At 37.0% G+C, this 27,946-nt stretch overlaps 2 long non-coding RNA genes across 2 annotated transcripts; one reads left to right on the forward strand and one right to left on the reverse strand.

Annotated features, from left to right (window-relative positions):
- Window positions 1-1,110: 1,110 nt before the first annotated feature.
- LOC117662523 (uncharacterized) lies at window positions 1,111-4,544 on the reverse strand. The gene is made up of 2 exons (XR_004590458.3): window positions 4,445-4,544; window positions 1,111-1,519 (listed from the first exon to the last, which is right to left on the reverse strand). It is a non-coding gene; the product is annotated as an uncharacterized LOC117662523 (long non-coding RNA).
- A 3,160-nt stretch (window positions 4,545-7,704) lies between these two features.
- On the forward strand, window positions 7,705-17,852 carry LOC117662524 (uncharacterized). Its single transcript, XR_004590459.3, has 3 exons — window positions 7,705-7,818; window positions 12,774-12,847; window positions 14,714-17,852. It is a non-coding gene; the product is annotated as an uncharacterized LOC117662524 (long non-coding RNA).
- The last annotated feature ends 10,094 nt before the right edge of the window (window positions 17,853-27,946 follow it).

Here is a 27,946-nt window from a genome sequence, read left to right on the forward strand (position 1 = left end):
CACTCCGGGGGAAGGATACTGCAAAATCCCCATTTCCTCCCGATCAGCTGGAAGTTGGGAGGCAGAGAATAGATGGGGGCGAGGCCAGTCAGAATTTTTACTACCGGTTCTCTGAACTATTCAAAATTTCTGCTACCGGTTCTCCAGAACTGGTCAGAACCTGCTGAAACCCACATCCCAAAATCATACCCAGTGGAGTGTCTACCTCTCATCAACAAAAATCATACCCAGCAATCAACATGACTCCCAGATGTAATTCCTGCATCATCCTGCACTTCATTAACCTTTCTTAAAAGAACAGTCACCACCTACCATAATGATACTTAATGTTTCTGCCATGGGAATGTTCCCCTTAGAGAATTAATCCCTACTTTGTGTGGTCTGTGCCTGCAGTATTCTGAGATATGCCACTAATAACTGGCTACCTCCACATATACCTATTACACCAGGGGTGTCCAACTCAAGGCCTGCAGGCCAGATCCATGCGAGCCTCCCCATGTTCCGAGCCCCCCCAATCCCATTTTGGCCAGCGAAGTGCTGCAGGAGGCTGTACAGGCTGAAAACAGGACATGGAGGCATGGGGAGCCTCATGCCCCCCCCCTTCATGCCCTGTTTTGGCTGGCCAGCAAAGTGCTGCAGGAGGCTGTCCAGGACAAAAATGGGGCATTTTAGGGGCCTCACATGGCCCCACCATGCCCCTTTTTGCCAGTAAAGTGCTGCAGAAGGCTGCCCATGCTGAAAATGGGGCACGGGGGGGACCTCACACAGCCCCCCCCCCCCGGTGCCCTGTTTTCGATGGCAGGGTGCTGCAGGAGGCGTCAATCCCATCTCCCCATCCCACCCCGGCCGGCCCATGGATGAGATCTACAATGCTGATCCGGCCCTCGAAGAAATCCATTTTCACACCCCTGTATTAAACACATTGTGGGTCCAAGTCTGATTATTCCCAGATTTCGCTCTTCGGAGGGGAGAGTTATATTTTTCTCCCTCTGCATCAATTTATATTGGAGCAAAACTGGACATGTTCATTTTCTGCTGACTTCGTCAGCTTGATCCCAGTTCCTGACAACAAGCTAGTTCTTGCTTAGTGTTCACTGCAATCTAACCTGATTAGCTAGGAAAGATTTCTTTATTTATTCATGTCAGAAGCATCATTATTAAAATGGTATGCATAGGTCTAAGTACAAACATAAGAACATAAAATGTATAAAAGGCTAATTTAGGCCGTGTTTGTCCAGAAGCGTGCAACTTCCATTCCATTCTGTTGTGCGGTCATAAAGTCCTCAAGAATACATTGGGCAGGGCACAAGGAGCAAGTGTACATGTGTGTGGCAGTCTGCAGGTCTCCACATTCACAATAGGCAGAAGTCATTAGATATCATATCACCATTTATTCAAGGGATCTCTGGATCTTGCTGTATCTTTGCATAGTCTATTTAGCAATTTTCAAACTTGTCAGCTTTCTTCATGGCCAGGTTCCAGTACTTCTGCAGGTTCCATCAATGTTGATCTTTTGTAGCTTGTCAGGAAAAATTAAAGGAACCAGATATTCAACTTTCTAATCAGCTCCCTCTCTTTCTCTCTTCTCTCCCCCGCTCTCTCTCCCTCCCTCTCTCCCTCCCTCCGATTTTCCCCCTGCTCATATAAGTGACACACAACTAATGCTCACTTCATCTCACATATCATTAAAAGGAAGGTGAAATACATTACCGTATTTTTCTGACTATAAGATGCACTGGAGTATAAGACGCACCTACCTTTTTTGGTGAGGAAAAGAAGAAAAAGAAATCTCCCTCTACTTCTGCCTCTGAGCAATTTTGCCTGGTTGCAGCAAACAGCAAACAGCCTGCTTTACTTTTGTTTTCGTTTTCAGCATAGCTTGATTAAGACAAAGGGGGGGGGAAATCTGCTCCAGCAATTTACCTCTTTGCAGCAAGCAGCAGAGTCCTGGAAAAAACAGCTGAGAACAAATCAGCTGAGAGTTTGGAGGCTGATCCAATCATCTTGTGCTAATTAGGCTGTGCTGAAGCTGAAAGGAGCTGTTTTTTTATTATTATTTATTAGTTTGATTTATATGCCACCCTTCTCCAGAGACTCAGGGTGGCTTACAATGCTTTTAAGCAATAGCCTTCATACTTTTGTATATACCTGCTTAGTAAGGCTTTCTGGCCCCCCCTAAGCGGTGTTCTATTTTATACAAAGTCAGTTTATTGCCCCCACAAACCAGGTCCTTATTGCCCCCACAAACCAGGTCTTTTTTCTTGCTGTTTGCTTGCAAGGAGGTAACTGCTGCAAGGCAGAGCCCAAAGGGTGGGGGCCAGTGGGTGGGCGGGGCTACATTCGGTGTATAAGATGCACCTAAATTTTCACCCCCTTTTAGGGGGGAAAAAGGTGCATCTTATACTCTGAAAAATAAGGTATATAAAATGCATAAAAACATGCAAGAACTAGCTTTCCCTTGTACTGTCTTATTGAGCCTTAAGAACTGAGTATTGGAAATTCATGGCATGTTCAAGCATTGATTGTTAGACCTTCTCTGAGTTATATGCTACTCATATAGTCTAGAAATGCAAAGGAAGGAGTGATTTTTTTGAACTGAATGGATAAAATGCAAGGACTGCATTTTAAAGTCCACAACCAGGTGATTATAAAATAAATTGTATCTCATTTCTCTGCTATTTAAAAGGAAGGTGCACAGTATTTCTGAAGTAATACTAAAAGTTGCATGAACTCCCCACCTCCGTTTTAATAAATTATCATTTTGCACATCTAGTATCAGCTGGGAACCTAACAATTTAGCCAATCAAGCCTTTCCCAGCTTAATGGTACCTGGCGATGAAAGCTTCATCTCTTAAATGGCCTAGCCTGCTATTTCAGACACCAGAATGCTACTTTGTAGGACAGAGCAATCCTGAATAAAATGTTTCTTTGACCCTGCTAATTGAGAAGTACATTCTCCTTTTCAAATATATCCGGAAACTTCCAGGAGGTGGAAAAATCATGCTTTTTAAATGGTCCAACTCAACCACTATTCTCTTAATGGAATACTTTTTTGGGGGGGGGCGTCATTGAGTCCTTAACTGCCATGGCTGAATATTCTTGTTAGTCTTACCATATACTCTTATCTTTAGGGTCAATCCTCCTAAAAGAAAAACATCATTGGTAACCAACTATAGTTGCCCTTGATTTACTATCACTCTCATATATGGGAACAGAATTTCTGTTGCTAAGCAAGGCAGGTTGTTAAGTCAGTTGCACTTAAATTTACAACCTTTAATACCGCAGTTGTTAAATGAAACACTGTAGTTAAATTATCGATAACGACTTTGGTTTTCCCCACTGACTTTGCTTGTCGGTAGCCAACGAGGAAAGTAGCAGAAGTGATCACAGGTCACTGAAATGTGCCAACGATCATAAACATGCTGGTTGCCATGTGTGAATGCCTGAATTTTAATCATGGGACCATGGACATGTGAGAACTGGTCCTAAGTTACTTTCTTCACTGCTGGTGTAACTTTGAATGCTCATGAAGTGAATGGTTGTAACTTGAGAATACCTAAAGCTTTACTACTTCCTTTCCTCAGAGAAAATATAAGTTGAAAGTTTTCTTGGATAATTCTGATTATGATGTGGACATTATTCATTCTTGCCATTCTCAGACTCACTGGACTATTGTAATGCTCTCTACATGGGGCTCCCCTTGAGGAGCACCCGGAGGCTCCAGCTGGCGCAGAGTGCGGCCGCGTGGGTGGTAATGGGAACATCATGGCGCTCCCATGTGACACCTCTCCTGCGCGAGCTGCACTGGCTCCCGGTGGTCTTCCAGGTGCGCTTCAAGGTTTTGGTTACCACCTTTAAAGCGCTCCATGGCTTAGGACCTGGTTATCTACGGGACCTCATACTACCACCAATAGCCTCCTACCAGCCAGTACGCTCTCATAGAGTGGGACTCCTCCAGGTGCTGTCAGCCAAACAGTGTCGGCTGGCGGCCCCTAGGGGGAGAACCTTCTCTGTGGGGGCACCTACCGTCTGGAATGAGCTCCCCCCAGAGATATGGAGGATCCCAGATCTGCGCACCTTCCGCCGCGCTGTGAAGACCTTTTTATTCCATCAAGCGGGCTTGGCCTAATCTCCTCCCTCTTTTAATATTTAAATTTTAATCTGTTTTTAAATTATTGGGGTGTTTTAATCTGTCCAGGCCAAAATGATTTAATTTGATTTTATCTGGTTTTTTAAATTTTTTGTATTTATGTATTTTATTGTTTGGCTGTTCACTGCCCTGAGTCCTTCGGGAGTAGGGCGGTATACAAATCAAATAAACTAAACTAAACTAAACTAAACTATCCAGAAATTGTCCATAGTCCCTTTGAACCAAAGCAACAGCCATGTAGGAGCTAGAACTCATGAAGACCTTCCTTAGTGGTCACTGATTTTCCTCCCCCACCTGACATTTTTCAATCCTCAAGGTCGCTTTCATGAGATATCCATCCTAGTCAATATGTCCCAAAGAACAGCATTTTGTAGCCAACCCAGTGGTTGCTTCCGGTTCTGTCCGGTTCTATAGAACTGATAGTAAAAGCGGCAGGAGGCTCCGCCCACCCAACCGGATGTCATAATTGATGATTGGCACATGCACGCACGCTCCTGTTGTGAACCGGTAGTAAAGGTAAGTAGAACCCACCCCTGAGTCAACCATGGTCTGACAGTCCACCTCTCTTTTACTTTTATAGAAGAAACTTTGTTAAGCAAGTCAACAAACTTAGTTTTATTTCTGCTAATAGCCTTTTTAAAAGCCTCTTGTCATCTAATCATCCTATTTATTATATAAGCAAGGAAGTTCTTACTTGAGTCCTAGGGGAAGTTACATGAAAAAGCAAAGCAGGAGTAGTAGGGTGCTGTTAGAAGAATATTTCTGCTTTATAATAATTATTTCAGATGACTTTTATTTCCTAGGCTCCTAGCTATTTGCCCAATTCAACCAATTTAATTACAAGATGGATAAGATGGGTAAGTTGAAACAAACTATAATTTAAATTAAGGCTAGGTACAGATAACAAGGCAAAGCAAACCATAACATAGCCTACTAAGAAAATCCAATCAACATATCCATCAGGAAGCCTTTTTTTTTTAAAATACCAATTGAATTATAAAGTGTAGGGAGTTAGTACCCATCTCTCTCCTAGAAGAATGAAATATTTTAGGAAATATTAAAAAGGCAGAATATTATATTTCCCTGGATGAGAAATGGAGAAACGTATCAAAGACAAAGCAGCTCCCTGCAGCTTCCTGCCTCCCCCACCTTTGTCAATGGGCCATCTACAACACAATAGGACCCATCTAGCAACAGAAACTCACCAGATGGCAAGACTCAAGCAAGCTTGAGAGACAACCTACAAAGTTAGCTAAGACCCTAGACCACCTGGGAGTTCGACAACCAATCAGGATACATTTCTTATACAGGAACAGGAAACACTAAAGTGGGGCCTAACAGAGGTTATAAACTCAGGCACTCTCAGCATCTTGGGCTCTTTCTTTCCTCTCTTCGGTTCTTCACTCAACATCTTGAAGCATGTGATCACCTTTTCTGTTCAGGAACTCAAGCCATGGGATTCCTGACCACCATTAAAACATCTTTCCAAGCAGTCTCCATGTTTCCAGTGTCCTATTCCCCACTTGGAACTGAACCCAGAAGGATATTTCTTCCAACACAAGCAAAGAAAATGTAGATCAGTAATTTAGTATCCAAAGCATAGCTCTGATCAAGATCCCACCCTACAGAAACTAGATCAGATCTCACCTGCTTCAGAATCAAACATCAACATATTAAATAAATTTTTATTGTTGTCAAAGACCAGCAGATTGTCAACAACGCCCATCACTATATAGTCCAAGATCTTTTTTTTTTCTTTTCTTTCAATATAATCATTTTTAGGGTGACAAATGCTTTGAAACAGTTCCTTGAATTTCTGAAGCTTCCGTGAAATCATGTCATCAAAGCAGAGTCATGAACTCAAGAGGTAACCTGTGTCCAAGCTCTTTTCGAAATGGCAAAGCTAACATTGGTGTAGGCATTATTCATTTTCTTACTTCTCAACCTCTTTAGTGTGACCAGTCACAAGCCTTCATTTTGTGTTCTCTTTATATATTTCTATACTGATTTTCTGATTACAATTCAGAGTTCAATTCAACTGAGAACACGAGCTCGAAGCTGACCAGTCTAGTACATGCTCTTGAATCCAATCTTTTCTGCAAAATTGAGATTGGATCATCTCTCAGCATAGAATGAATGGATGATAGATAATGGCTCAGATGTTTACTTCTAAGGAGTGTTAAGGGTTTGAATCTTGTTTTTACTGAGCCTGCTTCTTTCACTTTGGGATTTTATTTCACTGGGCTGACTTGCTTCTGCTAAATAACTAAAAGAAGACTATTGCCAGCAAACAACAAACCTAACATAACTTAGTTCTGCCAGTGACGAGAGTATCCCTTCTGTGATAGGACCAATTGCTAACTAGCTATGCAAACTCTCCTGTTAATCTATTAGACCCAATGAACAGAGGCAGGAGATTCCATGCGCCATGGTGGTGCAGTGGTTAGAATGCAATATTGCAGGCTGCTGACTGCAAGCAGTTCAATTCTCACCGGCTGAAGGTTGACTCAGACTTTCCATCCTTCCAAGGTAAGTAAAATGAGGACCCAGATTGTTGGGGGCAATATGCTAACTTTGTAAACCACTTAGAGAGGGCTGTAAAGCATTGTGAAGCGATATATAAGTCTAAGTGCTATCTCCCCAAAGTGGTTCTTCTGAGTCCTAAGTAGAGGGGACTGAATTTAATGGACCCTGACCACCTTAGTAGATCACTGAAGCCAGTGATAAAAATCCTTTGAGAATGTTTAAACCTGACAATCAGATGATCCACCCTTTTGGAACCCCAGAAAACCCAGTGCTCGCAGGCTACAAAGCTTTGAAAACAACAAAGCCATGAAGACAAGTCAATAGTTCTTTTCCAGTGTTATGGCTGGCACACCAGAATAACAAGATAAGAGCTTGCTTCTTTAATATTTTGAAAGATACTATTTTATGTTACCTATTGCTTTAAATCAATATTAGCAATCTAATATTTGGCGTGATATGAAAGCTACTAGCCGTCTTTCATCCGTGATTCCTGATTTATTTCAGGGGCAATTTTTTTTTTCTTGAAATGAAATACTTGTAGCTATTCAGTTGATATTTAGCAGGATTAGTATCGAACAAAAGGTTATCACCCATGCTATTTTTTTTAAAAAAAAATCCTATTCCGTAAAAGATAAGGCTTGCAAGCATTTTATTGCTTCCCCATTATTAATTCAGGGACAATTTTTTAAAATATCAAATCTTGAATTTCTAAACAGTCTGAATAATTGCTTTTGCATCACGAACTCAAGTTGAATCATGACCTTTCATAAATTATGAACCATGATGATGTGTGCTAGGACACGATCATAGAAATGATGCAGCTGAATCATTTATATGTTTTGTGATATCTGATACAGATATGTAAGAATATTTTCCACAAGAATATCTGGAACTCTGCATTATTGATATATGTTATAATAACAGATTCTTAAAAGCATAACAGCATTTCTTTTTTCAGAGTTAAGGCAAAGCTAGTATGAATTATTTTCTCATGTTTCCTTGCTGTCCTCAAATTATTCTATTTCCAGTTGCTGCTCCAAAATTTATCCAAGGTCATCTGCATGGTTCTCCATGCAAACAGTCCTCAATTTATGGACACAATTGGGACCACAACTTCCATTGCTAAGCGATGTGGTCATTAAGTGAGTCAGCCTTGATTTACAACCTTTTTGCCACAGCCATTAAGTGAAATCACAGCGGCTAAGTGAATCACATGGTTATTAAACAAATCTGACTTTCCCATTGATTTTGCTTGTTGGAAGCCCTTGGCAAATGTCCATCACATAACTAGAGGTCCCTGCAAGGATCATAAATACAGTACATGCCAGTTGACAAGCACCTGAATTCTCTTTTTTTGAAAAATAAATTTTATTAATTTTCTATTAATTACCTTCCTTAGTGCTTAATAAACATCGTGTTGTCTGGGTATTTAATTTGCTTAACAATACAAATGCCATTCTTACTTTCCACCCCTTTTTTCCAACCACTGGTAAAATAAATTCCAAGTTTGATAATATTCTGTAACTTCTTCCTGTTTGATTTTCAATGTAAGTCTGTCCATTTCTGCACAGTCTAATATCTTTTTAATTATCTCTTCATCTTGAGGTGATTCTTCATCTTGGGGTTTCTTCATCTTTCCAATATTATGTGAAGATAATCCTCGCTGCTGTTAAAACATGTAATACTAAATACATACTACTTTTATCAATTTTTTCAGATATCATCCCTAATAAAAACAGCTTAGGTTTAAAGTCTATATGTTTCCCTATTATCTTTTCTATGTATTTTTGCCCAATTTTTTTTTAGCACAAGTCCACCACATATGATAAAATGTGCCCATCTTTTGATTACATTTCCAACATTTGCTAGACATATTTTTAAACATTTTTAGCTAACCTCACAGGTGGTAAATCCCATTTTTAAAACATTTTATATGTTTTCTTTGTAAGAAGTAGCCATTGTTAATCTATAGTTCTTTTCCCATAAATTTTGCCATTTCTCTAATTCTATGTTATAGCCAAAGTTTTTTTCACCATTGTACCATTGTATCTTTTATTTGTTCATTCTCTCCATTTTTTAAATTTAGCAAAAAGTTATATACCTTCTTAATTAATTTTTCATCAGCGTTCAACAGTGTCTTATCAAATGGTGTTTGTCCTTTATAAAAGCCATATTCAAGTGTCTGAACTCTGATCATCTGACCACAGGGAAGCTGTGATGGTTGTAAGTGTGAGGACTAGTTGTAAATCACTTTTTCCAGTGTTTTCATAACTTCAAACAGTTGTTAAATGAATGGCCGTAAATCAAAGGCTATCTACACTAACTTCTATCATTTGTGTAACTATGATCATGATACTTGAATCTTTAATTCAAATCTAATCAAACAGAGGGATGCGGTGGCTCAGTGGCTAAGTCAGTGAGCTTGTTGATTGAAAAATCAGCAATTCAGCGGTTCGAATCCCTAGTGCTGCGTAACGGGGTGAGCTCCCGTTAGTTGTCCCAGCTTCTGCCAACCTAGCAGTTTGAAAGCACATAAAAAATGCAAGTAAAAAAATAGGGGCCACCTTTGGTGGGAAGATAACAGCATTCCATGCACCTTTGGCTTTTAGTCATGCCAGTCACATGACCATGGATATGTCTTTGGACAGTGCTGGCTCTTCGGCTTTGAAATGGAGTTGAGCACCACTCTCTAGAGTTGAGAACGACTAGCACATATGTGCGAGGGGAACCTTTACCTTTAATCAAACTGGTTTGTAAATGCCTGGTAATTTCTGTAGAAGAGCAGCATAAAATAAGTCCCGCTTTCTGTGTTGTGATTGAAAATGAGTAAAAAAGAGGATTGGCATACAGTCTTTCCTAAGGATAGAGTGTAATCACCCATACCTGTTCACATGACAACCATATTTTTTTCTGCACAGTATCCTTCTGAGAAAAATGAAGCCCTTGGTAATTGGTAACTTCAGTTGTTATACATGTAGCAGGCACTGCAGCTCGAGGTTGCTGTAATCAATTATTGACTTAGAAATAAAGAAAAGATGATATAAGTTATTCCAGTTGTGTAATATTGAGAAAGAAAAAAACCCATTGCTAAGCATCTATTAGAGTTCTGATAGTTATTCGGTTAGATGTAGTGTATGTATATTTATATTTATATAAATTTTAAAATTTTTAGGTAGGTAAAAGTTAAAGACATAAATATATAAAGAAAAGTTAGAAAAAGATAAAAAACAAAGTGAAGAAAGCACTTTTAAAAAAAGAGAATTAAGGAAGCAACTTCAGTCTTTTTATCTGCAGGAATCGCAGATAAAGTTATTTATTCCTACTCTCTTATTTAGATTATGTAATTCCTTCTGTCCTCTATTCGACTCCTTTTTCAATCAACAAATCCACAAATTACTATTTCACCTTTTTCCCCATGTTCAGCAAGTAATCTGTAAAAGGTTTCCAGTCTCTTATAAAAGTAATTATTGTTTTATCCGTGTTGAAACAGGTCAGTTTCTACTGAATCAGTCATCCTTACAATTCATTTTTCCATTGTGTTTCAGTATAATATTTCTTGTGCATGTAACCTTGCTGCATTGCAGCTATTACTTGTTCAACAGTAATATTATATTTATATTCATTGAATATGTATATACTTATTTTTTCCTACTATAACTTAAAATGCAGTCCAAGCATTTTAGTCTATGAATGGAGTGAGAATTTTTTCAGGAAGTCATAAAGTGTCAAACCATGGAACTAGAGAGAAATAGAATCAGCTGAAAAGGCACAGAAAGGCTGTGTCATACCAAGAAAGATGGAGATCTCAAGAATAATATTTATTTTTTTTAAAAAAAAAGTTACAAAAGATTAATGATATAAGCAGCAGCAGCTGGAGAAATGCCAAAGATAGCAAAATTGATGAAGACAAACTTTTGAAACTAAGGTGTGCCAATGAAACTCTGACCTCTGAAGAAATGTACCATACTCTGAAAAAAAACATATCTTTTGCTGCGTGGAATAATAGAGAGTGAGTAGTAACTGGAATGGAGATTCATAAAACTGAGTTGAGCTACTGTAATCATTCTGGCTCAGTCTGTAGAGATTTTCAGTCATCCAGGTTATGGTTGTCCCAAAGGGGTTTTTTCAGGAGGCAACTGGACTTTCTTGTTTTTTCTTTTGAAGACATTTCGCTTCTCATCCAAGAAGCTTCTCCAGCTCTGACAGGATAGTGGGGAATGGAAGGATTATATTCCTTGCAGACACTTGGTCATTTACATCCTTTTAGAGGGTCATTGAAGCACTTGGAGATTTATCTCTGTCCTCAGGGTGCTCCTGAGTACCTCTGTACTACTCAGGTGCTATCTCTGTACTACTCACCTGTACTACTCAGGTGACCCTGAGGACAGAGATAAATCTCCAAGGGCTTCAACGACCCTCTAAAAGGATGCAAATTTACCAGCTGTCTGCAAGGAATATAAATCCTTCCATTCCCCACTATCCTGTCAGAGCTGAAGAAGCTTCTTGGATGAGAAGCGAAATGTCTTCAAAAGAAAAAAACAAGAAAGTCCAGTTGCCTCCTGAAAAAACACCTTTGGGACATTGTGGCTCAGTGTTAATTGTATGTGGGGATGACTTTGAGGCACAGGAGGAAGAGCCACAACCTAGACAATCATCACACAAAAGTTAATACACAGAAATAGATGAAGTATGAGAAGCGTTTCAGAAGCAACCCAACCTAGTTTTAAGGAATGTAAAAGTAAAGAGGGACACATACTTTCAAACTTGCAAGATTGTTACTGTAATTTTGACAATAAAGAGTTAGTACTCATAGTTGTGCTTCTTGTCTGGAGTACTGAACCTTGAAAGGCTAACATTCATATACAGTGGAGCAAGGAAGGTAATCTCTCTAAACAGAAATGTACATAAACATTTTTCATGCAGCAAAAGATTGCCTTATAATAATACTTTAAGTATTTTCTATGTCCAAATTCTATGTTATTTCTGGAGAAGTCCATATGGAAATGTGATGAATACTATGTATAAAAAAAGATGAGTATTAAATTAAAATGGTTATCAACTCAACCATCTGTTCAGTAGAACAAATAGGCATTTTATCTATTTTGATGTCTTCTCCTGGCTTTCAGTTAAGAGTAAAGATCAGTTGACTCCCTCAAATGATGAGAATGTGTAATTTTCTTTATAATGTTATACAAGTGTTTAGCTTTTTTTGGCAATCAACCAGAGTCACGAACTGCCACTTGCTGTGAAATCTTTCAGTTCAAATCCTTAATTATCTACAGGATGTCATATTGTAGTTCTATTTGTTTAATGACCTGGTTAAGTTTCTTATAAAAGAACTCTGAGGTGCTTCTCTGTTTGAAATTGTAATCCATTTACTGAAGAACAAGCAAGCACAACATTATGCATTGAATCCAATTAAGAAGGGCCTGGTGGCTCAGCAGACTAATAGCATTGTGATTAACACCAGCTGTCTGCAATTACTGTAAGTTCGAATCTCCCCAGGCTCAAGGTTGACTCAGCCTTCCATCCTTTCTAAGGTAGGTAAATTGAGGACCCAGTTGTGGGGGCAATAAGCTGACTTTGTATAAATATACAAAAGTATGAAGGCTATTGCTTAATGCCTTGTAAGCCACCCTGAGTCTCTGGAGAAGGGCGGCATATAATTTTTTTTTTTTTTTAAAAAAGAACAGTTGGTAGAATCTTTCAACCACAATACAGGGCAAATTTTAAATATAGCATTAATATCTTTTATTTTTAAAATTTAAGAGAAGATGGTCAAGAAAATAAGCAAGTAGAAGGAAAATATGTGCGTGTGTTTTTTAATTTTCAAAATTCAAGAGAAGGTTGGCAAGAAATGGAAGAAGCAAGTGAAAGAAAAAAAGTTATCAGTTTTAAAAACAATATTTGTCCATATGGTAAAAATGTTTCTTAAAAAACCTTTAACCCTTAAAAAATGTTTACTAAGAAAAACATGCAAGAATTGTGTCATCAACGTTTAACTGGCACTTGCTCTGCATATACTGTATATAATTAAAATTGATGGATTCCCCCCACCCCCAAAAAATACAATGGTACACTATCAATTATTTTTCAGATCTCATGGACATCTGTTGAAAACAAGTTTCTTTTAATAAGTGCATGTGGGATTTAACCAACAGTTCTTGAAAGGTATAATTAATTTAGAGATTTGGGTAAATTACAGAGGTGAGGGGGAGGTAATGAAGCAGATTGACAAATGATGCAATTGCCTACCTTGAGGAATTGTTATGTGTGTTACTTGCTGTTGAGAAGATCTGCCTTTCACAATGAGATAAAGCGATAACATTTATTTAACCAATTAGATGTTTACTTAATTCACACTTGTGATTCCAGGAAGCTAGGGAAGGATTTAAAAAAATCACAAAGGCCTTCCTGGCCAAGCTGCCACTTGCTCTCATAAAGTAGGGACTGCAAGTCCAAGAATACCCCCAAAATGCACACCACCTTAATAGGAAAGTACAACCAATTGAGGGTTGAAGATAGAATATTCCCAGATCCAGGTGGCTGCTACAGCCACAGCTTTTATTAGAACTGAACTGCAGATAGTTCCCTCCCCACACACACACACACGGTCATCCCCAGGTAAACCAGACAGTAAGTGCAACTAGATGTACTACTACTTTATCGTAAGCCTATATTAACAGAATCTTGCAAGTCCGAAAGTACAGACTTACCACTGTCACTTTTAACTGCTTGATCCTTAGGTCCAAATTTTTTTTCTTTGACTGTTAAGCCATTGTGGCCTCCTGCCTCTCCTGTCTCTTATTTCCTAGGAAGCATCTCTTCTCCTCATTTCCAAAGGTCATCCATACATTCTATTACACTTCCATCCAAACCCATACAGCTTCTACTTGCTAAGCATCAAACGAACATCAAACAATAGTCTAAATATAAATTGTACTGAAGATCCATAATACTGCTCCCACAAATAGGTAAAGTACATAAAATGGGGTCATTTAACATCTTGGCTCCATGCTGTGAGGAATATCCAGGTTTTTAAAGTCAGGATCATACCATTATTGGTATATTATGCTGTTCCATATAGTGGGGGTCATGATGGAAAGGCACACATATTGGATCCTACCAGATGGCTATTTTTAATAGTCAGCACCTGGATTATGTCCACTGAGATGGGATGAGACAACCATATCAAATATATCCATATCTGAAAAATGTTGGCCTGCTCATTGTTTATACACAAAAGATTGCTTTGTGCATTGTTTAGGCACAAGAACCTGCCTTCATTTCAAATGGCTTTTACTTTCAAATGGGTCCTGAAATCCAACACTGACAATGTTTTAGCAAACTGCTGGTTGTAGTAGAGATGGTGATTACCAAAAGGAATTCCTTCCCCTTCTAGTAATAATTATTTTATCAAATATTCTAGAATTATTAGAATGTTTGATAAAACAATTTGAATTGTGCTCATCTATAGAAGTACAGAAAATTTATTCCTGTGTGTTATAATACAAAATCTATAGAAGCAAGTTCTACTTTATAACTTTGGGAGGATTGTGTTACAAGGGCTGTAATATATCAGCAACCACCTGATTATTAGCTATTAATAATTTGTGCACAGCACTACTTTCAATGAGACTTTGCTTTCAGCCAGACGTTGTTTATTCAATTTTTTTAACAGTCTGCTTCTTTATGAATGGCTCTTTGGAAGCTGTGTTGTTTTGTCACATTTGCAGCAAACAGATGTGAGGGTGAGATTTTTGGAAAAGTACTCAAAAATTGTTGAATGGAACACAGTATGAAGTGTTCTATTTTTTTGCTAAAATTAAAAGCAACAAGAATACAAAAAGAAAAATAGCACGGTCTTGGCAGCTTTTATCACCGTTGGAGGCTCTGTAAGAGTTATTCAATTCTTAAACCAAGGGTACAATTAAAACCTGAAGTTATTGTTTTAGATTTGATGGATAAACAATTGAATAGAAAACACGGATTTGGTTTTTATATATACTGTAACTGTGGTGAAATTTTTATATGCAGAAGACTTACAGATTGTCAAGGTCATCTCCTACACTACGGGTGTCAAACTCAATCGCATCACATGACGTATCATGGCTTTTTCGCCTTTGCAGAGCTGGGGTGGGCGCCGCCAGTTTGACACCTCTGTCCTACACAGATTCCACAATTGAAGAATGGATGGTGAAGTTTATGGAACCGGCTAACATGGTGAAAATAATCTTCTTGATTAAAGAAAAGACTTCATATAGCTTTGTTTTTATATGAACTCTACTTTTGGACTTTTTGCTAGAAGCTGAAAGAAATTCTACATTAATTTTGAGATTTGATGATTAGAAATATTTATAATAACAGAAATATTGTGAATTGAATGAGATCAAAAGATTAATGTATTTTATATTTATCACTGTAGAAGAAAGTTGGAAGCTATCTTTTTCTATTTCTTTTCTTTTTTTCTATTCCTTTGCACTTTCCTCTCTCTTATTATTTTTCCTCCTTAATTCATTTTTTCCCTTTTTCTTTTGTAGAGATTTAATTAAGCATTTTTAAAAACATATTCTCAAGTGCTAGCCTATTACAACTACTTCTCTGTAAGTCTAAGAGCAGATTGATAATGAATTTTGGAAGTAACAGCAAATTATTAAACCATTTAATGTATTTTCACTGTATCATCATCATCATCATCTATTCATTCTATGAATATTGCAATCTTTGGGACAGATATTTTTTGATGATGTAGTTCTAGTCAAGAGCCTTAGAAATCATGGAGGTGTTTGGAAGTTCCAAGCAACTTTTTTTTTTTTGCAAAGAGAATGGTATAAAATCCAGTAAATTTAAAATTTCCAATACTTGGTAGGGCTCTAATTATGGTTGGTTATTATAGTTGACACTTTCTTTCAAGCTTAATTTGCAAATTGCTATTTTTTCCATTTGGATTTGATCACTGTGATTATCTTTTGTTACTGCTACCTCTATGAACTACAATTTTTCAGGAAAGGTAATGTCTGACAGGTTACATTTGAAATATCTGTTGGTTTGTTTTTAAAAAACACATACACATAAAATATCTTGATCTCCTCATTGTCCTGTTCAAATGTGCAGTACCAGCAATTTTTATTAATGATAAAGGCAAATGTTTTACATACATTCCAACCAGAGGTGGGTTTCAGCAGACCAGTTCTGGAGAACCGGTAGCGGAAATTTTGAGTAGTTCGAAGAACCGGTATTCTGACTGGCCCCACCCCCATCTATTCTCTGCATTCCAGCTGATTGGGGGGAAATGAGGATTTTGCAGGAACTTTCCCCTAGATTGGGGTGGGAATGGAGATTTTATAGTATCCTTCCCCTGCTACACCCACCAAGCCACGCCCACAGAACCGGTAGTGTTGTAAATGACCACACTCACAAAAGGTGAAGATATATGTGGTGTCTTTACTGCCTTACATAGTGACATTATATAGTTTGTTACTTTCAGCTACAGAACACTTGTCAGCATCTCATTGGCTCACAAAAGTCTTCCAGCAACTATAAGATCTTTGGTTAACCATTACTACTGCTTGTTTAAGCACTTATAATGTTTAGCTATAGTTAAAGTCTAATATACATCCCACTTCCTCTCCTCTTATTTACAGATTTAGGGTCTTATTTTCTAATGCCACTTCCTGGTGTCTACGTGCATGTAACCTTCTTTATCTGAGGTTTGCCTTCGAGATTAGGAAAATTCCAGCATGTATGCAAACTCCTACATCGTAGTAAATATTTTTGAAAGCCACCACTGATTCCAACCTATATTTTTGCAACCATAACATAACATTGCTTATACTTATTTTTAAAATTAACAACTCTAATGAGGTCATCTACAATTCCAGATTCATCTTACACAAATGGTATTTGTCATTATTTAAGATCAGTTTTGGCTATAATGATGTGAGATTGCATAGCCTATTCCTTTTCTGTCATGGTTATTCCTTTAATTTCTTAAGAATTCTAATTCTCACCCATTGCCAAGTCATATTTTTATCTGATATTTCTTCAAAATGATGTCTATGATGCCTATGAAGAGGTTTAACTTCAGCTTTCAGTGGCTTCCTTTTTGCAATCTTCTTTCCATTTTTCAATTTTCAGTAGCTTTTCTTTACAAACATCCATCCAAAATAATTCCTTACTATGCTTGATCTCATCATTCTGGCTATGTTTCACTTCATCCACTGTTTGCTTTACTTGGAGTAATTCTTACTCTCTTTTATATCTGGGAAAATAGAGCCATCTATATCTCGTTTGGTGGAAAGCATGAATTCACAGTCATTAATTTTCTTGTTTTCCTATCAAGTCTAATGCAGCTTGGGTCCAAAGAATTGCATCTCCAGTCTAGAAAATAATTGGGACAGCCCAATTGTTTATGGCTTTAATTATGTTCCCTGCATTTCATTTTGTTGTCAAACTTCTGAATGTATATATTTAGAGCTAATACTCTATTCACTTGTGTATTGAATGAGAATCTTGTATCTATCGTCATTATTTTCTTCTTCTGGTGCCAATTGGCTTAGGCCCTTCCCATTCATTAGCTGTAATCCATCTTCAACAATTTTGTCTCTTTTAATTGCCAAAATTGCACATTTGTCTAGAGCAAATTGCATTTTTGTATCCCTTGCTTTATCCATGGATTGTGTTCAGCAGGGACTTGAATTCTGCTTTGGATTTTGTGAATAATTGCAGGTTATCCATGCATAGCAAATGGGCCATTTGAGGGCTTTGTTTGTGAACTGATAGGCACATTCTGCTTTGTTTAAATTATTTGTAAATGATATTTCTAAAATAAATAGTGAAAATGATTCGCCTTGGGATGTTAGAAGATAAATATTCCATGGTGAATTGTTATCATCTTTACTATTTATTAGGAAATGTTGATTGTGCCAGTCTATTTACCACTGATTGTCTTTCATGCATTTATGGATGGCAATCCCACCTCCCCTACCGTGAGCATCCTGCCCCTTCCTTCCCCTTCTTCTAAGTATAATTCTGTTTTTGATCCTAATTTCCATTGTTATTATTTTAGAAATGTTCATCTTTTATGATTTTAATACTGTAAGTCGCCCAGAATCATTTCTAAATAAAATGGGCAGCATACATTTAACAAATCAATAATAAATACATTTATCAATGCTTTTAAGTATCTTTGAATTATTTTTTACTAATCAAAAGATTTCTAGTCATTTTCTGCTCAGGCTGTGGTCAGGAAGTGAATGAAGTGCCTTTCTTTATTCTATCCTAAGAGTTCATTTTTTTCCCTCGTTGGTTTCTTATTTTTCTATTATTCGCTCCCATGTAACACCTCTCCTGCGTGAGCTGCACTGGCTTCCGGTGGTCCTCCAGGTGCGATTCAAGGTGTTGATGACCACCTTTAGAGCGCTCCATGGCTTAGGACCTGGATATTTACGAGACCGCCTTCTGCCACTGAGAGCCTCCCACCGGCCAGTATGCTCCCACAGAGAGGGGCTCCTCGGGGTGCCGTTGGTCAAACAATGTCGACTGGTGGCCCCCAGGGGGAGAGCTTTCTCTGTGGGAGCACCTGTCCTCTGGAACAAGCTCCTCCCGGAGATACGGACGATTCCGGATTTACGTACTTTCCGCCGGACCCTCAAGACTTTTTTATTTCAACAAGCCGGGCTGGCCTAACTTCTCCAATTGTTTAATTTTAATTTCAATTTTAAATGGGGTATTTTAATTGTTCGGCCAAATTGTTTAATATATTTTAAATTGCTTTTAAATTTCTGTATTCTATGTTTTTTACCTTTGGCTGTTCACCGCCCTGAGTCCTTTGGGAGAAGGGCAGTATATAAATGTAAATATAAATAAATAAACAAACAAATAAATAAATAAATAAATTATCAATAGTAATTGTACATTTTTAATGCATAACAAATGGGCAGTGCTTCTCTGTCAGTGCCCGTCCCCCTTTACATTTATTCTTAAAAGATATAATAGCAGAATATTGAGTTTCTCTCTACCACATTTTATGGTATCGACACCTACACATCTAAAGGAGGGGATTTTTTTGGATTCTTTTTCATCCTTTCCTCTTTCTCAGCACTGAATAATTTTTTCCCCTAAAATAACTTCCTTAATGATTTGTTTTCTGTGCTGTTTCACTCTGCCTCTCCATGTTCATGGTATAATGCTTTGCACTGGGATTCCAACATCTCCCTTGGCTCATTTATTCAATCCAGTTTAGTATTTTGCCATTCCTACTCACAGGAGAAACCTTCTTTAAGACAGCTCTGTAGTATTGTTAAAGTTCAAAGTTAAACCTGAAATGAGCTTATGATGATTAGTGTCTGCAATTGTTACTGTTATGGTGTGCTATACTGTAGGAGGCACTGCACCATAATGAGAGAAGCATACCTGCTAACTCAACAGCAGTGTAATATTCATCTGATCCTGCAAATGAACTCCCATCAGTTGTAACATAAAAGAGTCAGACGTTGGGCAACTTGGATATACAAGAACTCTTAAATATCAGCAAGAGCTGTCAAAAACAGGCTTCATATTCTGTTGCCTGGTTACTCTAAAGAACTGTATTTAAGAGGCCTCGCTTAAATCAAGATATTTCCTGGTGTTTTGCATTTTTCTTGGCCTTCTTTAGAATGTTGTAGTCCAAGTTAAGCACTAGCTAACCCTGTTGCAAACTCCCTGCAATCCAACCTCGAATGTTGGCTTAAGAAACAGGTAAGAGCAGCACGGGAGACTTGTTTAGGCTACAGGGTGGTTAGATGCAGATTTAAATCACTTTGGGAAATCCAAAACTTCACGCCTATCCTTGAATTTACCGGAAAAGTAAATTGAGCAGTTGAGTTTTATTTTCTTTCTTTTTGACAATATCAAGTGGCATTTTATAGTTATGGGATGTATATACTGTATGTGCACATCCCAAAACTATAGTAGTTTGGGCTCTGCTGATTCTGACCAGGGATCTCAAACCCTTCTTTTCATAATCCCACTAAGATATCCTAGCTACTCCTGCAGAGAAGTATTCTGCCATCAGTTACTTTACTCCACAGAAATTGTCTCTGTCACAGGTTTATCAGATAGGAGAAAAATGACCCTTCCTTCCTTCCTTCTTTCCTTCCTTCCTCCCTCCCTCTCTTCCTTCCCTTGACCATCTGGGTAAGCATGTGCTAAATGTTAGATCATTTTTCCAGAATGAGCTCCACTTCTAAATCTTTGTTACATGCAGCAAGACAGAAAGGCAGGGCAATCGTTTTCTCAGAAGACTGAGCCATCTGCTTCCTCCAGCCTAAAATCCAAAATCTCAGCCAAGCCCCAATACCAAATAAAATAAAATATGTGTACTAGCCATTAAATAAAACATAATTGATTACAGCAACTAGACTCATTGATACCAAACTCCTGCCACATGGCTATTGGCTGAGGTTTTGCTGTTACCTGCTTTTCAGCCAGCCTCAGAAAAGCCTTATCACTTCCTAATCACAATGAGGCCAATATACACAATATACTGTGCATTGTAGCACTTGAGTCAAACTCTCTGTTCCCATATTTCAGTTGCAACAGCACATATCACTATGTAATGGGACATATTTGTGTCATGATATGACATGCATTGTATCACACACACACACACACACCACAAACACACAAACACACACAATGGGTGCTTCTGCTTAGAGAAAATAAAGAGATAAAACCCATTAGAACATAACCCATTAGGAAAATATGAAGACTTCTGTAATAGCCCACCTTTAGTGGAAATGCACGCTTTTGATTTGGTGCTCGGAATTTTATTTTTATTGGTTTTGGTTTTCTCTGCCAGTTCTTAGATTGTCATGGTTCAACTCTTTCAATGTCTAAACCATTGGGAAATGGAATTTCTCCACATGAGATACAGTAGTCTCTTCTGAATGAGTGTATCTTTCCAGATTTCAGGCAAATAATGTCAGTAGTTCGTTTGTTTTGTTTTTTTCCTTGAGAAGATCAGATCTTTAGAGTTTAGAGATTTTTTGAAAAAAAACTTATTTTCAATTCCCTATCTTATTTGCTTCTGGGAGAAAGCAATTTATATGAAAATTATGTACTTGCTCTAGGTGGCCCTAGGGAAGAAATTACACTATTTCGAAAGGAGAGCTGTAAAAGTGTTTGTGCTATTCCGTTCAAAGTTGATGGGGATGATTAAAACATGAATTACTTCCTGCTGTAGGATTTCAAAAGTCCTTAAAATGTTTTTTTAAGGGTAAAATTGTCATACATAATTGTAATAATAAGGAGAATAGTTTCACCTTTGTCAGAAGCATACATAATGTAAAGAAGACCAAGAACAATGCTCCAGTCATTAAAACTGCCTAGAAACCATGAATAATGGACATCATGTAGTTGCTATTAAGAAGTTGTAGGCAACAATTCTACGTGGAATAATCCAGAAGTAAGATCTAGTGACTTCAGCAGAATTTAATTTCAGAAGATAGTCATAGACTTAAATTCTTTATTTAATTATTAGTATTAAGTGTGGATCTAAAACAGAAGTTTCTCAGCTGAAGCTCTTGATTTACCAACTTCTGTCCCTCATTCACAAATGTTATCAAATAGCACATGAGTAGCTGGTTTCCATATCCTTTTTATTCATCCCACAGTGGATGTGTTGGTAACGTATCAGTCAGATGCATATGAAATGAAGAGACTTTCATGCGGGTCCAGGGAAGTTGTTAATTATGTAGCAATCACACTATCCCATTTCCCTCAGGACTGGGGCTCTTCAGAGGTACAAGTCTTTTAATTACTGACACATTGTGGGATGATTTCTCTATTCAATGACTCACATGCTAAAACAAAGTGCCACTTGTTATTTATTATAAGCCAGCAGTCATTATGTTTGATATGCGTATCACTCTGCTAATAACTCAGGCCCTTCAAACAGGTGAAAAGAAGCCAAGGTTTGTTGCCAAGGTTTGGATGGAGAATTTGCAATATAACTCTAAGCAACTAACAGAGATGAAAGCTTACTAATAGGTACTTGATGCTAATATCATAATAGCTTGCTTCCAAGATGCTTCTAAAGCTAATTAGCAGTATTTGTACTTTGTATGTCGTGTACAGAGCCACATTAGCAGTAAATGTAACAGTTGCAAAAAATAAAATAAAAAATACTTAACAGTTTGTATTGCATGTAAAATGTCTGATCTTATTAACCTATTGCCTGCTGTTTATTGATTACTTTTTCATACTCTAGAGGGCAACTTCTATTAAAGTCTAAATTGTTTTGATGCAAGAACATATGAGATGATGAGCGATACATTTTGTTATTTCAGTTTCTATATATGTTCGGAAAGTACAAGACGGAAAACATTTTAATGCAGATGGAAGGTGCAGCATCTGCTTTCATTACAAACTCAATAGACAGTTAAGAAAGGTTTCCATATTTCTTCATAAAATGTGTCTTTCATTTGCAAATTCCAAGTCCTATACAAACATTATACAGAAACATGAAATAAGTATAAAGTAAGTACATGGTCAGTGTTTGAAAAACCAGGCATTGTTTGGTTATTTTAATGAAAGAATTTTAATAAAGCATAAATAATTTGGGAAATATGAGATTAGGGGAAACCACATCTTTTGGGGAAATGAAAATATTTTCAGACAAGCTCAGATCACTAAATAGTGATTTTAACAATCATCCCTTTTGCTCTGGTGCGATAGGACTAACCTTAGAAGGCTAAATAATGCAATATAAACTACAGAATCCAATTAATCTTCTGCAGAGGAAATCGAGAAAAATAACGAGGCCTCTTCAGCAGCTATAAATAAATGTCCTTCAAAGTACAAAATGCAGCTTTAGTTTCTCCATTTGGGCTGGCTTTGAATATGTATGCTACAGTTGCTACACAAATTGCAAGTAGTTAACTATAACAAATGGCATTTTCAAATTACATTTCTGTTTCCAACCATGTCTGTGTTTATTCAGGCTTCTTTTGGATTAGAGAGAAGCTTTCCGAGCACAAAATGTTCCTTTCTCAATGCCCTCCATATTAGAATAAGCCTTTTTTTTTCTTCATGTCATAATTATTATGGTTCATGATGTACATTTAGTTTATGTGTTGTTTAAAATTGTGTTTTTTTGTTTACTGGTTCCTATTAACTTTTCCCATAGTAAGAAAAAAACAATATAGGAATATTGCTGAAATTTATTGAGAATCATAAAAAACCACGCCAGTTTTGTATACTTCGAAATGATCTGCAAGATAAGGAATAAAAAGGGGGGAAAGACTACAAATGGAGAAGTCTACAAAGGCTAGTTTATGGTTAATTAGAGTTGCTGAAATTCTTTTTGAAATGGCTTTCAGCTTTCTTTAAGGAATACTGTTGTTAGTTGCGAAGTCATGTCCAACCCATTGCAACCCCATGGACAACATTCCTCCAGGCCTTCCTGTCCTCTACCATCCTCTGGAGTACATTTAAGCTAACACCGACTGCTTCAGTGATTCCATCCAGCCACCTCATTCTCTGCCGTCCCCTTCTTCTTTTACCCTCAGTCTTTCCCAGCATTAGGCTCAACTCCAGTGAGTCCTTCCTTCTCATTAGGTGGCCAAAGTATGTGAGTTTCATCTTCAGGATCTAGCCTTCTAAAAAGCAGTCAGGGAATATTACTTATTGTTAAATCTCATCTGGATAGTTCTAGTCTATTGTTCAACTAGGAAAGAAGTGAATTATTGTTCATAGTTTGGGGTGGAGGATACTAATGAAAATAAATATGAAGACAGATAAATTTTATATAGAATAGACATTTTAAATTTATATAGAATTCTTTATGTGTGTGATTGGACACACAAGGAATTTGTCTTTGGTGCATATGCTCTCAGTGCACATAAAAAGAAAAGATATATTCATTAAGAATCATAAGGTCTGATATGGAAAAAACTGGAATTCAAATGGAACCAAATCAGTTGGATAAAATTTTATTAGGCCCCAATGAGAAATCAATAACCAAAATTTATAATTTTCTATTGGAATATAAACTAGCAGAGGAAGTAGTTAAAGAAAATATGATCACATGGGCGACGAATTTTGGGTATGCAATAGAATTAAATAAGTGGGAAAAATGGTGGAAAAGTATTAATAAATTAACATTATCTGTACCATACAAAGAAAATGCTTATAAATTGTTCTATAAGTGGCATCTACCACCGGCGCAAATTTCTAAAATGTTTCCCGGCACATCTCCACTCTGTTGGAAATGTAAAGCGCATAAAGGGACATACTATCATATATGGTGATCATGTCCCAAAGCTAAAAAATTCTGGAACAATATAAAAATGCAACTGGAACAAATAATAACTCAAAAGGTACCATTAAAACCAGAAACTTACTTATTAGGAATACCTACAAGCAAATATGAAAAAGAAATAATATATTTAATAACACACATTTTGACTGCAGCAAGAATTATATACGCACAAAATTGGAAACAAGAAGAGGTCCTGACTCAAGAGAAATTAATTTCCAAAATTATGGAATGCGCTGAGATGGATAGACTTACCAAGGAGATCCAAGGAAAGGAAGAATCTGAATATTATCTGGTCTGGCAAAAGTGGTATAAATGGTTAGAGGGAAGTGAAAAAAAAAGAGAAGAAGAAAGAAAGAAAAATTAAATAAAAGGAAAGATATCAATAGAGTAAAATAAATTTTTACATCAAATGAAATTTAAGAAAGAGACCCGAGATATCAAAAAAATAATATCATTATATAAGGTGAGAGAAATATTGTATATTGAAGAATATAGGATATTGATATTGTAACAATTCAGATATTATAGGTAGATGTCATTAAGATGATGCTTGTTGTAAATTGTTTTACTTGCATTTATAAATGTATTATGTGGTTTCTTAAATTAATAAAAGTTTAAAAATTAAAAAAAAAAGAATCATAAGGTACAACACTTAATGATAGTCATAGGGTATAAATAAACAATCAAATAATAATAGGAAACAATCAGTATAATCGTATTGATGATGCATAACAGTGATGGTAGATAACACATAACAATGCAAGCTCTGTCCTTTTGTATGTCCATAGAAGATACTATAAAGTATAGAATCATAGAGCTAGAAAGAACCTTGGAGGTCTTCTAGTCTAACCCACTTCTCAGGGCAGGAGACCTTATACCATCTTGATTCGGTTGTCCAATCTATTTTTGAAAACCTCCAATGATGGAGCACCCACAACCTTGGGAAACAAGTTATTCCATTGTATTGTATTCATTGTGTTCTATTGCATCAATGTAGTACACACTCATCACAGTTGCCGTTCACCATCTTATCAATTTTGACACACCTACACAGATGCCAGGGATGGAATAGAAACACTATGGGGGTGAACAGCAACCTCGCTGATTTTGTCTTCTGTATATAGATGCTTTGTGATCGGCCATACTCGCCCTGGCAACCATTTTGTGAAAAGCAAGGCCTCTCCATGACAGATGTTTTCTAAGAATGCCCACAAGATGTTGCAAATGTACCCACCTCTGCTTTACCAGATCAGAATGATTTCCAGGCTGCACAGTTTTTATATAAAAACATTAAAAATTTTCTATTACTCAGAATCAGTCTTTGTCCTGCTGAGTTAAAAAAAAAACTCTGATGTTTTTAAATTATCTACACCAGCAATAATATTAGATGGTGAAATAAATGGTTTTTAAAAATCATTTCTGGGTAGTTTAACCAAACAAATCAAGGTGATACATCCTCAGAGAATAAATTTCAACTGTTGAATAAGAACTCAGAGTGAAAAGATATTTGTACTGTAGTATTCTTAAAGAATACATGGTAGAACACCAAGTCAGATATTTTTTTATTAGAGCTGAGTGTAAAAACAGGCTGAGAAATTAGAATCTTTCAGATTCTGAAATTATGTCCCAGTCATCAATAACATCCAAAAAAAACCAAAAAACAAAAAAAACAATCAGAAGTAGACATAAATTTTCATTTTCAATGTTGGGATATACTCAGTGGTGGGATTCAGCCAGTTTGCACCACTTCGGGAGAACTGGTTGTTAACTTTCTGAGCAGTTTAGTGAACTGCTTGTTGGAAGAAATCATTAGGGCAGAGGACTGGTTGTTAAATTATTTGAATCCCACCACTGGATATACTGTTGCCATCAAGATATTTTTATTACCTACATTCAATTCTTCTAGGTAGTCATTCATAATATAAAGAAGTTAAAAATATATTTTTGGCCTTCATTATGTAAATAAAAAAAACATGCAATATAACATGTTCTAAATCAGGTCATTGTGGATTGGTTATTCCTAAATCTGAGTTTAGAGTTTTTTTAAAAAATTACACAATTGAGAAATGCAATGGGAATGGCAATACAAAACCCAAAGCATGTTTTTTATAGAACTGCATGGCAATTAAAAAATGAATTAAAAGTTTTGAAACGTATATACTATATGTGAGCTATTCAGTGGTGGGTTGCTCCCAGTTCCCCCCAGTGAAATAAATCAGGCAAACTGGTAGTGGCCGCAGCGGAAGGCTCATCAAAAACACTCTGTGCATGCGCAGAAGTGCTATGCGCTCGCGCTACCGATAGCGAATTGGTAGCACCGGGATTTGAAACCCACTACTGGAGCTGTTTATAACAAATTCTAGACTTGGCAAGGAATGATTGTTGTATTATTTAGAGTTCTCTGATCTACACAGAAGTTAGGGAAAATACTTTTGCAAACATGTTTGCAATCGTGAGGCATCAACAATGAAAAATATTTATTTATTTATTTATTTATTTATTTATTTATTTATTTATTTATTAAATTTATATGCCGCCCCTCTCCGGAGACTCAGGGCGGCTCGCAATACATTAAAAAAAAAAACCATTCTAAAAACATTTAAAAGATTAAAAAACATTAAAAACCTTAGAACGCATTCACACCATTCATGGCTGGATCTCGCCAGATCGCAAAGCGAGATCCAGGCCTGCCAGAAAAACCAGGTCTTCACAGCTTTTCCAAAGGCCAGTAGGGTGGGGATGGTCCAGACCTCAGGAGGTAACTGGTTCCAGAGAGTTGGGGCAGCCACAGAGAAGGCCTTCCCCGCGGGCCCGCCAGCCGGCATTGTTTAGCTGATGGGACCCGGAGGAGACCAACTCTGTGGGATCTTACCGGTCGCTGGGAGCTATGCGGTAGAAGGTGGTCTCGAAGATAACCTGGCCCTGAGCCATATAGGGCTTTAAAGGTAATAACCAACACCTTGAATTGAATTTAGTAGAAAAATTCTTTTCTACTGTAATATCCATCTATATGATTATCTTTCTTTAACTCTTTAAACAAAGTGGCAGGCAGTCTTAATAACCAAGATAACAAAAGTGCTCTCTGTCAGAAGTTCTTTATTTCCAGCTGTGTTACGAGTAAGACAATTCTTAAAAATAAAGCAATTTGAGGTATCTGATAGAATAGACAATTGACCATGCTTCTTATGATCTACTCATTTGATGTTAAGCTAGAAATGTTCCCTGGCAGACGTATAAGTCCAGAGTTACCAAATGAATGGTTATATGGGAATGGCATGGCTTATGAGTGCATTTCAGCTATTTACAAACAAAACTCTTGGATACCCATATCGTATGGCAGACAGCTTTACAAAGTAGCATCAGTTTTACTTGTGTTTAATTTCTTTTGGGGTTCGGGTTTCACTTAATGAAATCTGCCAAAGTTCAGCAAAGAATCTAAGTTTATCACCTCCTCCCTATTATTCTGCTGTGTTTGTAAGTTTTGTACATTATTATTATGGTTTGTTGCACAGTCAATCAGATGTTTAGACTTGATTTGGCATTTTTATCCACCTATTTGAGTCCTTTCTAAGGACCTCAGATGGGTATATTATTACTAATATTACCATCTATTCATCCAGTGAATATCACAGACTCTAGGTTAGATATTTTCCAGTCAATGAGATTCTAACCAAGAGCTTTGGTATAAAATAGGAAGATGGCAAAACCTAGTAAATTTAAAACTTCCAAATGTTAGTAAAAAACCCTTGTATTTCTTTTATACATCTCAAGAACTCCAAATACTAATGGTATTATATAGTTGGCTTTTTCTTCCAAGGTGTGTTATGTTTCGTGTATTCGTTTGCCTCTATTTCAAAACCCAAAAATCATAACCTAATTTTCAAACATTTGTTCAAATATTTGGTTTCAGCAATTTTTACATACATTCCAAAAGACAATTTTTGCAACTGTAACATAGCATTGCTTGT

The sequence above is a fragment of the Pantherophis guttatus genome, chromosome 3 (genome assembly GCF_059756535.1).
Source record: "Pantherophis guttatus breed Tessera chromosome 3, ASM5975653v1, whole genome shotgun sequence".
Taxonomy (NCBI): Eukaryota; Metazoa; Chordata; class Lepidosauria; order Squamata; family Colubridae; genus Pantherophis; species Pantherophis guttatus.